The sequence below is a fragment of the Macrobrachium rosenbergii genome, chromosome 56 (assembly GCF_040412425.1).
Source record: "Macrobrachium rosenbergii isolate ZJJX-2024 chromosome 56, ASM4041242v1, whole genome shotgun sequence".
NCBI lineage: Eukaryota > Metazoa > Arthropoda > Malacostraca > Decapoda > Palaemonidae > Macrobrachium > Macrobrachium rosenbergii.
Genome location: NC_089796.1, coordinates 52,012,899 through 52,028,296, shown reverse-complemented (window position 1 = coordinate 52,028,296; position 15,398 = coordinate 52,012,899). Strand labels below are relative to the sequence as shown.

The 15,398-nt window shown below is 36.0% G+C and overlaps 1 protein-coding gene across 19 annotated transcripts in view; it reads left to right on the top strand.

Annotated features, from left to right (window-relative positions):
* Positions 1-15,398, top strand: part of LOC136836319 (regulator of G-protein signaling 9) — a 1,320,722-nt gene that overhangs the window by 326,023 nt on the left and 979,301 nt on the right. For 2 of the 19 annotated variants that reach the window (XM_067100468.1, XM_067100445.1), the window contains exon 4: positions 12,691-12,770. The exons of the other annotated variants lie outside the window; for them this stretch is intronic. The gene's annotated coding sequence lies outside the window, so the exon portion shown is untranslated. The remainder of the gene's footprint in view (positions 1-12,690; positions 12,771-15,398) is intronic. 19 annotated transcript variants of the gene reach the window in all.

Here is a 15,398-nt window from a genome sequence, read left to right as displayed (position 1 = left end):
CCTTCAACTTTCATGTCATTAACTTTATCCTATTTGTCATCCATTTTATTCTTGTACACTTCCTAATGAAACTACGTTTCCTTAATTAACACATGTTCATTTTCCACATAAATTTCTGTCTACTTTAAATTTGCTTCAACCAAATAATGATAAAATGATCAAACTCCTTTTGTCACCATTACACACACGAGTCTACCAAGTATCGGGACACACTCAGAAGCTTTTAATTACTGTTTTCTCTTTCCTAAAACTACGTTCACCAAGACGGCAGATAGGATGGGGCTCAGTCTTTTATTCGAATGTGAGTGTTCATTCAAGGAGAGAGAGAGAGAGAGAGAAGAGAGAGAGAGAGAGAGAGAGAGAGAGAGAGAGAGAGAGAGAGAGAGAGAGCCGGAAGTGCTGGCAAGATCGACCTAGCATTTTGATTTATTGGGTCAAACTGAGATTACTATTTATATTTACATAAACTGAAAATGCTGCTTATTTATAATATCTGGAAATTATACACACATAAACTCTCTCTCTCTCTCTCTCTCTCTCTCTCTCCATATATATATATATATATATATATATATATATATATATATATATATATATATATATGAGTGTGTGTGTGTATCATATGTATAAACATGTATACACCACACAGACACACACGCATATATATATATATATATATATATATATATATATATATATATATATATATATATATATATATATATATATATATATATATATATATATATATATATTGTCATGAAGTGTTCCAAGTATCTGGATATTACACAACTAATCACAGAATTCAAAAATTTACCTCACTTCAGCCAGATACCTGAACTCTCATAAGAATAAAAATTATGACTGAGTACTCTAAAGGTAACAGTGATCCCTTAAAAGCTTATTAATCACTTCAAAAATCAAGCTATGTCAAAACAAGTGTGATGTATCAACACTTAAACAAGAAATATACTGGAGCAAAAGGGCATCACTCCATCAAAGAACTTTAACTGTTTCTCTGGTCTTAATTCACTTCAGCAAAACTAAAGGAACAAAACATGTTTATCACTTTGTCTTATGCGCACAATTAATCCTATTCACTGGTGGTCAATAAATGAAACACTGTTTTTAAAAACATTAAAAACAAATATTTATTTTTAAATTAAAAATTTTTAATTAGAATTCACAATCTGAAAAATATTACTGTTACTTGAAAACAACACAAAATTTGATTAATTCTTGAGTTAGATTATAAAGGTTAATTTATCAAGAAATTAAATCAATGAAACAAAATTTTAACTATCAAGAATTACACAAGAACACCTTAGTAAATGAAAATTAAACCAAGTAGGCAATGTTAAATTATCAGGAAATATTTAAAATGCTAAGTAAATAAATATTAAATCACCAATATATAAAATGTGAAAAATCAAGAGATTGCAAACACAATAACACACAAAAATACACAAAAGATTTACCAATAATAATTTCACTAATGCAAAATTTCTTAATATACCTTATTACACCATGGTAATAAGTAAAATTCTCTTTACCTTACACAAGCTTGTGAAAACTTTTGCAAAATCTACTTGAAATGCAGCTGCTTGAGATTCATGAAATACACTTCTGATAGGCGCCGTTACACACTTTCCCTACATTCAGATCTCAAAAGCTAAGACTAATACCAGTGACCACACTAACGCTTACACTAATAATTTCTCTCTTTTGAAGAGAGAGAGAGAGAGAGAGAGAGAGAGAGAGAGAGAGAGAGTGTGTGTGTGAACCACACAAAAGGTCTCTAAAATCAGAATGAACAAACTTTTGGATTCCAGCAAGAAATGAATCAATTCGATCATGTCATTATTCCTGACCAAAACATTTTGGGGCCAGCTAACGCATTAGAGCAATACGTGATCAGAGCAATGTACTCTTAAACATGACAGAGTTACCATGTGCTTCAGTGCAACACTTGTTCACATTTCTCAAAATGGTACAAGTTTTTACCAGAAAATCGTATGGATGAAGCTCTTAACGAAATCTCAACAAGATCAACGCAGATGGCAGCCAGCCAGTCACAAGTGACATGCTTTCAAAACAAAACAAAGAACCAAAGTTGGTTTTCAGAACAGTATATGAAACATTGTGAAATTATTAGTCTTTTTCTCATATTAGACAAAACTTTACACAACTCGATTGCCATTCCCTCGCTTGTTAACGAGTTATTTTTCACGATGACAATTGACCCAGAACACAACATATGAAATAACGAGTGCAGAACACTTGTTGCTGAGGGACAAAACGTGTGATCCCATACTACATTATTATTAAAATATATTACTAATTCTAAATTACACTGTTAAGTTATCCAAATCACTAACTCTTTTGAGATCTGTCACTACACTACATACGATATTTCAACAATTATTACTACTACCAGAACACATTGTATCTAGAATTGTAAATATACCAAGATCATGGAATACTATACATATTTCAAAGCAATATAATGAAATTCCTCCCAACAGAAGATTAGCTATCCTGGGCTTGAATCCAATGATTCACAATGGGATAAATAATTTGCGGTTACATTGTTCCTTCCAAAAATGTTCTCTGTCTTTACATAGTAGGGTTACAAAATCAGTCAGGGGAGCCACTATGCCTGAGAAAATTCGACAGAATCGGCGATAAAATCCAGCCATGCCCAAAAACCTTTGTAGTTGTTTCCTCAAAGTAGGGAGGTTACCCTTACGGATACCTTCTACATTAGCGTCAACAGGAGCGAGAAGGCATTTTCCAACTCCAAATCCCAGATAGTGAACAGTTGCCTTTCCAAACTCACTTTTTTGTAAGTCCTGCTTCCCGCAGTTTCTTGGACACTTTCCTTAAAATCTTCAGATGTTCTTCTCATGTATTAGAATAAATCACAAAGTCATCAAGGTAAATACCTACTCCTTCTATGGATCCTAGTAGTTGATCCATCACTCGCTAGAATGTTGCAGGTGCATTCATCAGACCATACAGCAAAACGGTATTGATACAGTCCAAAAGGAGTGATGAAAGCTGACAGCAACTTAGCATCCTAATCAAAGGGAATTTGATAATAACCTTGCAACAAATCTATCTTGGAAACAGATTTGGCTTGCCCAATATTACCAAGTAATTGATCAATAAGAAGAAAACGATAATTTTCAGCCACACTTACAGAATTCAGTTTCCTATAATCAGTATATATCCTAAATGAGTCACCTGGTTTCCTCACTAACACATAAGGAGAACTATAATGACTTGAACTGGGTTCTGCTAATCCATGCTGCAACAAATACTCCACTTCTTTCTTCAAAACATCTCTGTGAAAAGGTGATAAGTGATATTATCTCTGTTTAAAATGTTTTCCATCTTCTCTGATCTTTTTCTCATGATTTGTCAGATCGATATGCCTAGGCACATCTGGAAAAATTTCAGGGAAACTTTGAATCACTTCACGTAATTCACCACTTTGCTCAAGACTCAGATGTTTTAATTTATCCTTCAAATTTTCCAATAAGGAAGAATTGTTTATCTTGCTTTCACCTCCTAATTTGTAGCCATTATCGTCATCTGTAGATGAAGTTGTCTGTGTTATTGACACAGTTTCAGTTTTAGTCTCTGAGAAGTAAGGTTTCAAAAGATTCACATGTATTTCCTCTGTCGTTTCCTTCTTCCTGGTGTTTCATTCACGTAAGTTCGATCACTTAACTTCTCTATTATCCTATAAGGACCTTGAAACTTATTGGTTATGGGAAATCTTTTCACTGGTAAGAACACTAGAACTTGCTGTCCTACACTAAAATTCTTAACTTAGTCTTAGCATCATATCTTCTTTTCATTTTCTCATGACTTATTTTCAGATTTTCTAAAGAGTATTTTCTAATTTCTCTTAACCTTTTCCTCAAATTCTTCACATATTCTCCTTGGATTTCCCCTTGATTTTCCTCCCAGTCCTCTGCAAGAGTCTTCAGTGAACCTCTCACGTCTCGACCAAAAAGCATCTGATTTGGTGAACATCCCACACTTTCTTGATAAGCATTCCTAACTTCAAACAACATCAAGGGTAAACCAGCATCCTATTCTCTTCCTGATTCATAACAATACTTAGTTAACATACTTTTATAAGGCTCCTTGGTCTCTGGATGATAAGCAGTTGATAACTGTTATTTCACTCCTAACAAGTTCATCACATCCTGGAACAGTTTTGAAGTAAAGTTCGTTCCTCGGTCACTTTGCACAATTTCTGATATTCCAAACTTGGAGAAAAACTCCACCCACTTCTCAGCAATTACCTTTGCACTTATACTTCTTACAGGAATCGCCTCAGGATACCTTGCCACTGAACACATTAATGTTAACAGATATTCATTTCCTTTCTTTGTTTTTGGAAGCGGCCCAACCACATCTATAATTACCTTTCTAAAGGGTTCTCCTCTAATGTCTATGGATTGTAGGGGGGCTTCTGAATAGTTTGATTCGGTTTTCCAGCTATCTGGCATGTGTGACACTCTCTGCAAAACCTGCTAACATCCTTGTGAAGTCCAGGGCAAGAAAATGGTCCATAATCTTCTCAACAGTCTTCTTGATTCCCATATGTCCAGACTCATGCACTACTGCTACCACTTGCTTCCTCAGTGGATATGGAATCAAAATTTGATGATATTCACCCCATTCAACATTTCCTAGTATATCTGCAGGTCAGTGCTTCCTCATTAGCAATCCTTCCTTTAGATAATAACAGGTATGAGTTTGTTGCATCTCTTCTTTATCAACAACTCTGAAGAGCAAATCAGCTAACGTTGTATCCTTCTTCTGCAGTTCCATTAGCTTCTCTCTAGTCACTTGACCAACATTATGGGCTGGACTCTCAATATCTGCTAACTCTGCTACTGTAGTTTTACTACTATCTTCAGGAACACTGACTACTCTGAGTCTCTTCAAGAACAACAGGATCCTTGTCTTCTTGGGAAATCTCTTCCTTGCTAACTTTCCTGGAACAGCTCTTCTAAGCTCAAAGATCCTTCACTTGATCCTTCTGGTGCAGGTAAACCCTCAGTTTCTTCACTTGCAGACGTAGTTCTCTTCATACTCCTGGTAGTTACGCAACTTGGAAACAGGTGGGGGTTTTTCTTCTCTAAATCTACTGTAGGATTATCCTCAATGGTTTGTCTGTCAATATAGGACAAGGAACAAATGGACACCACCAACTTCATTACCCAGTAAAACATGTACACCTTCAACAGCTAGTGAGTCTTTTACAGCAAAATCAACATTCCTGTCACCAATTCAAAGGACAGGTGCAAGTGACATATAGGAGTTACATCTTCTCCTCTTATACCCTTCAAAATAACTGAATATCCGGTGAGATTCTTCTCCAACTGTGGGTGAGCACCACGAACTACCACACTATGGTTACTCCGGTTACTCCCTGTATCATATAATACCTCGACTGGTACCTGCACACTCCCTCCTTGAGTTGCTAGTGTACTTTCATAGATATGTGGCTTAAAAGCCTCCAAGCTGCTCAGCCACCCACTGCTAGAGGTTACATATCCACCGGTTGCTAAACACTCAGCTTGTTTAGTGTCAGTCATCCTAACTGTCTCAGTCTTCCTCACACTGCTCTTTGTAGTTTGTTTCACCTGGTTACCTTTAACCACTTGACCAACTGGCTTTGTCTGCTGTTGTGTCTGATAACAATCTCGACTGTAGTGCCCTGCTCTTCCACACTTGAAGCAGACAGCATTAGTCTTCTGTATCTGTCATGAGAAACTGGATGATGAGGATCCAACATTTGATTGCTGAAGGGCATTACCTGGCTTTGTACTGGCATTGCCACTAGAAGGATTCCCAGTTGTAATGTTCCTGAAATTTGGATGATACCTAAAACCTTAAATAGACTCTTATGTGTTCGAGAATTCCTCTAAGATATTGCACAAGTTCGTCCATAGATTTAACTTTAGCAGCCTCCAACCATCGTTTGAAACATCTTACTTTGTAGGCATAATCCAAAATATCTTGTCACCCTTTCTCAAAGATCTGAATCTTTCATTGTAATATTTAGGGGTCATCTGGAAAACTTGTAGCACATTTTGTTTGAGTACCTTGTACTCTTTACACTGATCAGCTGATAAGGTTAAATAGGCACTTCTTCCTTTACCAGTGGGAACACTCTGCATCAAAACTGACCATTCATCTTCTGGCCATCCCATACCTGAAGCCACTTTTCGAAGTGATGAAAAAACTCATCTGGAGCTTCTTCTGTAAACTTTGTAATTAACTTCTGCACTCTTGCCACATCAAATATAGGGTCTGAATTACCTTTGGTAGGGTTAGATGGTGTCACAGGTAACTTAGAGCGAGCTTCTATTAATTTCATCTCTCTTTCATAATCTCCTTGCTTTCTCGCTCTTTCCCTTTCCTCTTTTGCTCTTTCTCTTTCTTCATCTGCTGCGTTTCCTTCTTCTCTGTCTTTCCTTTTCTTTTCTCTCTTCATTTTTCTCCTTCTCCTTCTCTTTTCTCCCTTTCTTCTCTTTCTCTTTCTGCTAGCATTCTCAGCTTAATCAAACTTTTTTCTCTTTCCTCTCTTTTTCTGCTTGCATTTTCTGTCTTTCAGCCTGCATCTTCAGCTTAATCAAACTTTCTTCTGCTTCTATGCATCTAAGCTCTGCTTCCACATCACTTTTCTCTTTCTTTTTTTATCTCAGACTCAGTGTTAGCTTTCAGTTCCTCTTGTCTATTTATAAAGTCTTCCTCAGCTGCATTCAACAATCCTTGTGCTCTCCTAACTCTTCATCTATTTTACCAGAGACCATCAATGCTTGGATTGCAATACATCTGATTTGTGCCTTAATCATACCGCTAGACACATTAACCCGACATGCCACTGCTAAAGCAATCCACTGTGCCTTAGTCAGGTTGGATTCAGATAACTCTGGGGTGGAAGGAACTGCTAAAAACTTCTGCACATTGAACTGAGCCATTTTCTCTAAGTTACTCGAATAAATAATTCACAATACAATGCAAAAATAATTATGTGATCACTCTCCTAACAAAATACATCCCTCACACCACCAGTATAAACTGTAAACGAGAGTGATATTTTGTTTTGTTCCCGGGCCTGGCCACCAAATTTTATCGTCACGAAGTCTTCCAAGTACCTAGTTATTACACAACTAATCACAGAATTCAAAAATTTACCCCACTTCAGCCAGCTACCTGAACTCTCATAACAATAAAAGTTACGACTGAGTACTCTAAAGGTAACAATGATCCCTTAAAAGCTTATCAGTCGCTTGAAAAATCAAACTAAGTTTATCAAAACAAGTGTGAGGTATCAACACTTGAACAAGAAATATACTAGAGCAAAAGGGCATCACTCCATCAAACAACTTTAACTGTTTCCCTGGTCTTAATTCACTTCAGCAAAACTAAAGGAACAAAACATGTTTATCACTTTGTCTGTTGCACACAATTAATCCTATTCACTGGTGGTCAATAAATGAAAGACTGTTTTTAAAATCATTAAATCCAAATATTTATTTTTAAATTTATAATCAGAATTCACAATCTGAAAAATTTACTATTACTTGAAAACAACACAAAATTGAATTAATTCTTGAGTTAAATTACTAAGGTTAATTTATCAAGAAATTAATTCAATGAAGCAAAATTTAAACTATCAATTACACAAGATTTGAAAAGAACATCTTAGTAAATGAAAATTAAATCAAGTATGCAATGTTAAATTATCGAGAAGTATTTAAAATGCTAAGTGAATAAATGTTAAATCACCAATATGTAAAATGTGAAAAATCAAGAGACTGCAAACACAATAACACAAAAATACACAAAAGATTTACCAATAATAATTTTGCTAAGGCAAAATTTCCCTAATATACCTTATTACACCATGGTAATAATAAGTAAAATTCACTTTACCTTGCACAAACCTGTGAAAACTTTTGCAAAATCTACTCGAAATGCAGCTGCTTGAGATTCGCAAAATACACTTCTGATAGGTGCCATTACACACTACACACTTTTCTTACATTCAGATCTCAAAAGCTAAAACCAATACCAGTGACCACACTAACACTTTATGTTAAAAATTTCTCTCTTTTGAAGAAAGAGAGAGATAGAGAGAGTGAACCACACGAATGGTCTAAGAAATCAGAATGAACAAACTTTTGGATTCCAGCAAGAAATGAAACAACCAGATCACGTCACTATTTCTGAGCAAAACATTTTGGGGCCAACTAACGCGTTAGAACAATGCATGATAAGAGCAATGTACTCTTAACCATGATAGAGTTGCCATGTGCTTCAGTGCAACACTTGTTTGCATTTCTAAAAAAGGTACATGTTTTTACCAGAAAATCATATGGGATGAAGCTCTTAACAAAATCTCAACAAGATCAAAGCAGCTGGCAGCCAGCCAGTCACAAGTGACACACTTTCAAAACAAAACAAAGAACCAAAGTTGGTTTTCAGAACAGTACATGAAACATTGCGAAACCATTCGTCTTTTTCTCGTGTGAGACGAAACCTTACACGACTTGATTGCCATTCCCTCGCTTGCTAATGAGTTATTTTTCACAATGACAATTGAACCAAAACACAACATACGAAATCACGCGTACAGAATGCTTGTTGCTGGGGGACAGAACACATGATCCCATACTACGTTATAATTGAAACGTATCACTAATTATAAATTACGCTGTTAAGTTGTCCAAATCACTAACTCTTTTGAGATCTGACAGTTCACTGCAGAAGGTATTTCAACAATTAATACTACTACACAGAACACATTATAGCTAAAATTGTAAATATACCAAATTCATGGAATGTTGTTACATATATATATATATATATATATATATATATATATATATATATATATATATATATATATATATATATATATATATATATATATATATATATATATATATATGTATGTATTCATGATATTGCCTTGTGATATTCACAGCAAGCTCACCAACGGGGACACACACACACACACACACACGTACATACACCAATGAAAGAAATGAAAGAGCTGAAGCCATTTTTAACGTCTAGGTGTTGATTGATTCAAGATTTAAATTTCATAATTGTAGAATAATATTGGAGATAGATACAATGGAGAGTGGACCGAGTGAAGGGTGGTCCCTTGACGATATTCTCCATTCAGGTACGATTTCAAGATTGAAATTCATTGATTGACTAGCCACGTGATTGCCGACCCTGACGCAGTGTAGCATCCCTAGGACTAACTAACAAAGAGTGTTTCACGAAAAGGTCGTGCTTCGATGAGAACGTTTCATCAATAGTGCTGTTTTTACTTGAACGTTGCGGGCGAACAATCTGGCAAAAGGAAAGACATCGGTTTCCATTCCACTTTTCGCTGTTGTTTGTCAAGAACCGAAGAACAGCTGTTCGATGTTGGGACCAAACAACACCGAAAGAGGTTTTATTTTATATTTCTATTTCATTTTTTAACTGTTACTAAAGTTCCGCTTGCTGGGGTTCTGTTAATTCGTGTACGCACGTAGACAAAAATATGTTCATTCTGGCTTATTTTGAATTTGTTAAGATGAATGCTTCTTAGTGTTACGCAGTCCCAGGTGAATTGTGTTATTAGAGTTTTTGCTGTCAAAAGCAGTGGCGGCTCGTGACTGTTATTGATGGGAGGGCTGTTAATTGTGAAAAATTGAGTTCTTTCAATGAAGAAACCGTCTTTGCTTCTTGTGCCATTTTGCAAAATAATGCTAGGCCTACCTGTGAAAAGAAGAATAAATACTATTTTATACGATGTTTCTGTGATCTTACAACATCTATGATAATTAAAATTGAGCACAAGCCATCACTGATCAATAATATTTTAAAATCATCCCTGGCAAATTGCTAAACACTATCAAAAATAAGAGCGACGCAAAAACATACATAACATCACACCAACGTCTGAGACAAGACTGGTGGGAGGCAGTCCACACTCTGCACACCACCCGGGAAGCCTCCCCCCCTTCTCCCCGCTCTCCACACCCATTCACAACAACCGTCACACCAACGTCTGAGACAAGACTGCATGGGAGGCAGTCCACTCTCCATACTGCCCAGGAAGCTTCCCCCTTCCCCGCTTTCGTATCATTAAATAGTAAATAATTTACGTACTTCCTCATTGTTTTGCAGTAATTTTTTTCATATAAATATATGAGAATAGGTGTTTTCATGTTAATGATAGTCAAACATCAATAAATTAACTTTATTTTCGTGAATCCTAGAAATCCACTGGGGGGGCTGCAGTCTCACAGTCCCTATTGACGAGCCGCCCCTGGTCAAAAGCATTATCAATTAAGGAAATCTAATTCCAGAACAGTCAGATTCTTATTTGAAATTGTGCTTATTTTATAACTGTTTTATTCTAAGGGTAATCTTTTGTAGTGAGTATTCATTTCACCCATCAGTATTTGGAGACACACCCCGTTTGTTTTACATCTGTTTTAATTTTCCACGTATTTACTTTTTAATTTAATTTTACATTTGATAGCATGTTTGCGCGTCGTATGTATGGCATCCTTAGTTTTTCGTATTGTTTCCGTAATTTGATGTGTCTAACTTTGCTCTTGATGATCTTGGCATTACTTAGTTGATGCTATCTTATTTATTAAAGCCTTTTCTTCTTTGCACTAATCATTTCTGGTCTAGTGTTCTATTAGACCCATTTCGCGCTGAAATCCTCCGTGATGACCTTTCTGCTCTCAGGTTTCCTTTCGCTTGGAAATCGCCTCGTTGCCTTCGCCTAGCCGCGTTCTCGAATCATGGCAGTGCTTAGTGTGATGACTTCTTGCTCTGCTTTGCTTTTCAAGCTTTCTCTTATAATTATATAATTTTTCAGAGGTTCAGCATTTATCCAATTATTACTAAGATCATCTGTTTCTACTGTTCGTTTACGTTTTGTCAAAATTTTCTGTCCGTTGGAAACAGCATCAGTGTTATAGCAATGCACTTTTTTCACGTGATAAGTCTTTGTACAAATAAAATCTCTGATTTCCCTTTGTAAATAAGCTTTCGTTTCATGTCAATGTTTTATTTCAGTTAATTTACAAACATCAATTCCCTTTCCATTCACTTTTATGTAAAGTACATATAAATGATATACCAATGTTAAGAAAAAAATGAAAATTATGAATCTCTCTCTCTCTCTCTCTCTCTCTCTCTCTCTCTTAATTCAGAGATTACTTATTGTTCCCTTCCCAATTCCTAACAAATTCCTTTACTGGGGAAAGGAAATAGCGTAAGCTCGACACACACACACACACGCACACAAATATATATATATATATATATATATATATATATATATATATATATATATATATATATATATATATATATATATATATATATATATATATATATTGGATATTAAGTGGGAAGGGGAGAGTCATTTATGTCCCTTTTGCGTCCTGGATCAGAACGAATGGCGGCCCATCGCCACTCGACTGTAGATATGGACATCATGGCCCTTTGGACCCTCTTGTTGATCGCAGGCAATCATTTCGAGCCATGAGCAAGTCATTGCACCCGGGTATAAGTTCGGGTGAATATATTGCAAGCCTAATCTGCAGATTAAATACGAACAACGATAGGGAATGAAAGATGTTTTCCAATTAACAACCATGACGCCTTTGTAGGGCGGTCTTGTGAACAAAGATATTCCCGGCAGATTAAGAGATACTGTGTACCTCTTTGTACAGCTTTCAGGATAAGTATATGACATTTATTAATTGTACTGAGGGGATGGGCTTTAGATTTTATTTTAATCTTTACAAGCACAAGAATGCATATGGTAAATCTTCTTCTTATGTACTGTTTCTTTCCTCTGTGACAGTTCTTCCCTTCTTTAGCTAAAACCATCTAAATAAATTAGGCAAATCTGGCTCCTTCTCTCTTCCAGTAAGATGGTCCTGCAACCGTCTCTCTTTCGTGAAAAGCCGCTCTCTCATGGAAATAGGGAAAAGGGCTATTGGGCCGTTACAGGATTTCGGCAATCGCCAATATGGATTCCGTTAGGTAGATAAACTGGTGACCTCCCCTAGCTTAATCGCTTCTGGTCATGCTCCCTATGGAACTGCGAAATCTACTGCCACTGCCCTGTTAGCCAAACACCCAGCGTTTTAGCATCTCTTGTTTGCTCTCTAAACACTATCGCCAGTGGTCTTGCTCGTCTACCTTTTCTCGATCCCAGACCAACATTTCCCTTTTCTTCATTGATGTTCTACTTTTCATAATTCATGTTTTCCATCTCGCAACTGTCCAAAAGTTCGTTCTTAGTCTCACTGAAGCTCCAAGACCGATATACTTCCTGGCACTTTGTCTCCAACTTCTTCTACCTTGGAAATAACGCTCAAAAATTTGGAAATTGAACCCCTGCTGTTATTAAATATTTTGGATGGGCTATTTATGTGCTGTATACACTCTGCAAGTAGTTTCTTCAAATGTTTGTGACAGTTGAACATCTCTGCGAGGAGCAGTGTTTTCCTATCTGGGAATGCTCCTCTGACAATAATATTTGTGAGTTAGATTCAAAGACTTTCCTACTAACAAATAGCCTTGATCTTATTTCCAAATTGCATTCCTTTCACTTCATTGCAGGGTGTCTCTGTGTTCGTTTTACAAAGAACTTTGGACTAGGATGTCTCAATTGCTCTCACGTCTTCATTATGCTGTGCTTGGTAAGTTCACAATTCCACATATATTGTTAGGAAGTTGTAAACACAAAGGACACCGTGTTTCATTAATCCTTCACGCCATTCTCATTCAGGACGAGGAATTGGCTACCATTTTCAGCATTGCTAAAATAATTCAATTTACATCTTTTCAGAGGTTGAATTTGTCACCACTTGAGAGGAGCATTTATATAATATAATATATATATATATATATATATATATATATATATATATATATATATATATATATATATATATATATATATATATATATATCCATGAAGCTACAAATGTTGCTTAATATCCAATTCACGCTACTTCGGGAATATCCCCGATGGGGAATTATCATCGAAGGGGAATTTTTTTTGTAAATGATAAATGGATCGATACCATCGGGTCTCGATCCCTCTACACAGTACCTTCCAGCAACTCCATTCAATGGTCAAACCACTGAGCCACCAAGAGATGAATAATTGATGCCGAATTTGCCGTACTTATTTACCTTTCGAGAGCGGGGAAATTGTACTTGGCTTCAGCATTAACCCACCTCCACCATGATAGCTCATTGGTACGTTTGGAACATACAGCTCTTATGAAATTTTTATCACACCGTGATTCATATACATTCATGAAGCTGCAAATGACTTAATATCCAATTCACGCTACTTCGGGAATATCCCCGATGGCGAATAATAACCGAAGGGGAATTTTTTTTTTAAATGATAAATGGATCCGTACCTCTGGGTCTCGATCCCTTGACATGGTACCTTCCAGTGACTCCATTCAACGATCAGACCATTGAGCCACCAAGAGAGGTATAAGTTAATGCCGAATCTGCGGTACTCATTTACCTGTTGAGAGCGGGGAATTCATACTTGGCATCGGCATTAACCCACCTCCACTGTGACTGCTCATGGGTACGTTTGGAACACGCAGCTCTTATTATGAAATTTTTATCACACCGTGATTTACATACATTCATGAAGCTACAAATGTTGCTAAATATCCAATTCATGCTACTTTAGGAATATCCCTGTTGGGGAATTACCACCAAAGGGGAATTTTTCTTTTTTTAATGATAAATGGTTCGGTACTGCTGGGTCTCGATCCCTCGACATGGTATATTCCAGCGACTTCATTTGACGGTCGAACCACTGAGCCGCCAAGAGAGGTATAAGTTAATGCCGAATCTGCCATACTTGTTTACCTGTCGAGAGAGGGGAAATCGTACTTGGCTTCGGCATTCACCCACCTCCACCATGATAGCTCATTGTTATGTTTGGAACACACAGCTCTTATTATGAAATTTTTATTGGACCATGATTTATATACATTCATGAAGCTACAAATGTTGCTTAACCTTCTGGTGATCTGATGACGCAAAACCGCATCAATAAATTTTTTTCCGTAATTGCTCCGATGACGTGATTTCCACGTCATCCATGAGTTATTTTGGGGGGAAATTCACAAAAAAAAAAAAATTCATCCGAAGAAAACGAGGACTGCCCCATTGCATGGGCAGATCTTAGACCTACAAGAAAACGCAAACAGGAAACCGATAGGTATCTGGCATGCGCCGCAGTCCTCCCCCAACTGAAGCACTTCACCTCCAGTTTTGACCGCGTTCAGCACATCTTTTTAGCACTCTCACGTATTTCGCTTTGTCGTCATTTATCTGCGTTTGTGAAGTGCTTTCGCTTTTGTTATTGTCATAAAAGTGTTTGCAAGTGATTACTGAGTATTTTGAATAACATTCCAAGCGTTTTTCGATAAGATAAATAATGAAGAATTTGCTTTTTTTACATATATTTCTGTCTTTCAGCAACATTTGCATCTTTCAGCTTCAATTGCTCAATTTTTTCTTCGAACACTTATTGCTTTTACGTGGGGTATTTATAGAAAATTTATTCAGTTTTCCATTACAATTTTCACTTTTTTCTTAGTGTTATTCACTACCGAGTAATTACGAAAAATGTAAGCGGAAATATGAGCAGTCGAGAACCCAGTCGAGCTGCAGTTCGGCCTAGGGTTTACGAGTGCGTGAATAATTTTGTGTACGCCTGTTTGTGCATCTGTAAATAAGTTCAAAATGTGCATGTATTATATATCATTCGAACGGCCATTCTTTGTACTTTATCGTGCTAAACGGCAAAATGTAAAAATATCAACTTTTCTATATAAAAATCTTTAGTGAACAATTGACTTTACATGAAAAAAACAAAACTTACGTCTTTGAGCTTCAATTGCTCAATTATTTACTAGGAACACCTATTGATTTTAGGTAATATATATAAAGAAAATTTATTCAGCTTTCCATCGCAGTTTCCACTTTTTTCCTAGCTTTATTTATTACCGAGAAAAATGTAATTATATAAAATGTCATATATATATATATATATATATATATATATATATATATATATATATATATATATATATATATATATATATATATATATATATATATATATATATATATATATATATATATATATATATATATATATATATATATATATACATATACATACGCGTTGAACGCCGTAGTTCGGCCGGAATTTCTGCATGCGTAGATAATTTTTGTATACCTGTTTTTGCATCTGTAAATAACTTCAATGTGCATGTATTATA